Source organism: Protopterus annectens, chromosome 5.part1 (genome assembly GCF_019279795.1).
Source record: "Protopterus annectens isolate FY-2018-M chromosome 5.part1, PAN1.0, whole genome shotgun sequence".
Taxonomy (NCBI): Eukaryota; Metazoa; Chordata; order Ceratodontiformes; family Protopteridae; genus Protopterus; species Protopterus annectens.
In genome coordinates this window covers 485,970,001-485,972,500 of record NC_056736.1, presented here as the reverse complement: position 1 = coordinate 485,972,500, position 2,500 = coordinate 485,970,001, and positions in this window count along the sequence as shown.

Below are 2,500 nucleotides of genomic sequence, written 5' to 3'. Positions count from 1 at the left end.
CTGGCACCCTACTTAAGGAAGCCATTGTCAACATAGTTTGCTAGTAACAGCAGATGTTGAAGCCCTTGTTTGCTTGGAGTTATCACTCCTTCTCTCTACACTTTGATCTCTGGTAGGTGTAAACTTTATACCTCTTATTATGAGGGAGAAAGGGCAGGATTTTATCTGTCTGAGCCTTCCTTGCTCTATGGTGTCCTAGATCAGAAGCTAATATTTAAGACTGAGTTATTGACAGTACAGTGGAACACCTCACCATTTTACCATTTAACCAGAGTGTGTCAGATTTATTCTTTTAATGTAATGATTTCAATAGTAATAGCTGGATCGATTTTTTATGCTGCAGAGCCATATGTGAGTCCCATTATAGCTGTCAGTTGAAACCAGTTGAAACCACAGAAACATTTACAGAGGTCAGTCATTGATGTTATGACTATCAGTCAATGATGTTATGACTATACACTCCTTATGAGATGACATTTTTTTATGCAGCAGTAAGAACAAGAAATATTTGCAGGGGTGTGGTTTTGCACAAACTGTTAAAGTACAGGAGAAGAAAATTAAATGAAGTTTTTTCTTTCTAAATTCAAAACATACTAGATGTGTCAATGAGTTATGTGAATTAATGTTTCTGTTACTGACCAAAGCTTAACTTGTTTGCAAAATAAAGGTAGGATATTTTGTTTTGAAAGCTTTCTAATCATCCAAAAATAAAATGTTTACCATTTTCCATTCTGAAGTGATTGCCATTTGCTTTATATTTTACTGTGTGTATTGACTGGTGTAACAGTAATTTAATGCATGTTGCTGGTGGAGAACTGCTAAGGCACTTTTAGAAATTAGAAAGGATCAAGGCACTGACAGAAATTGTAAACTGCCATTTGACAAAAGTATAATTACTTATTTCTTATCAATTATGAATTTCTGACATCCTTAGGGTCACTGCCTGTGTGTATCTAATTTTCTCCCATAATTTTAAATCCTTCTTTATTACAGATTATGTCATTAATAATTTATTTCAGTAATGAGGGTTTCCTCTAGCAATTTTCAGACCATCTTTTTCAATTTATGTTAATATTCAGTAACTGAGTAATGTGGAAAAAATTGCTATTTTTATGCTATCTGTGCACAATCAACGTCTTTTCAATAAATGAAAATTAACTGCCTGCCTTCAGTGCAGATGGCTAAAGCTAATCTAAAACAAGCAATGCACTTGATAATGCCTTCTAATAGAAGAATCCAGACAGCAACATTTTAGATATAATCCATACTTCTGTTATGGTGTTTATCAGACACATTCACTGAGAAAAAATGATCTTTTGCATAGGAGGAAAACAAAATTATAAACAGTAATGAAAAATGACAGCAATTTAGTTTAAAAACATTCCAGTTAAATGAAAACAACAATTCATTGTCTCATGTAGATAGTAAACAGAAGGCCAGAAGTTGCAAGAATATTATGAAGAAAAGTAGTTAAAACATTGGCTCCTAAAATAAAACAGCAAACATTATTTAAATTGAAGTCAGTCCCTTTTAAACAACTCTCACAAGCAAAATCTAGTGCAGGACCATATTAGATGAGAAATATTATGCTGACAGGAACACCAAGGCAAACTAGCTAAAACATGGAGTCATGTAATTCAGTGTTAAGGCCTGCTTTGACAGTTATAACACTGAGAACAGCATGCTTAACTTTATTTTGCATTCTTTTGTTACTGGTGAGGCACTTTCAGGAACCTACTCTTGTTGATGGCTGTTCAGTAATATGTTACTCTCTAGTATATCTAGAGAAAAAGATAGGCTCCACTTTTGTTTTAGCAGTCATGAAGTCTAAAAGTAGATGATCAAAGCCATGCTGAATGGAATATCAAGGATGAAACTCTGAATCTCCTTCATTGAAACATTTTTTTTCTTACATCCTAAAATCATTTTTGTTACATGCTCTTGTTTTACATTATGTGTCTGACAAACTCTGCAATAAATTTGTTAAATTGACTTATAAAAACATTTATGTTCTTTATCTGTATTTTATTTTCTCTTGTAAAGGTCATACCTTATGAAAAGTTCATAGGGCAAAACTACCTACCCAGTTAAAGTGTTAAATCAAATACAAAATAAACAATTCAAACATAAATATAACTTCTGAAAAAGAAGCCATCCTCTTATATATCGATAAATGTTGCAGCTAGTTGGCTTGAAAGCACTTCCCTGCCAAGCTCCTTTCCCCTTCTTTTATTAAATTATTTTCTCCTACAACACCTTCTCTGTGGGTATAGGTGGTATTGTGTGCTAAGTACTGAAATGCACACACACACACACACACACACACACACACACACACACACACACACACACACACACACACACACACACACAGAAAAAAATAACTTGAAAATACAGGAAAAGAGCACAGGTGTAATATGACTTTTATCTTTTCAACTTTTTTACAGGTTGGAGGCTCTCTATATACATGGGTCCCTATCAGAAGCTCAAGTTTTCAGAA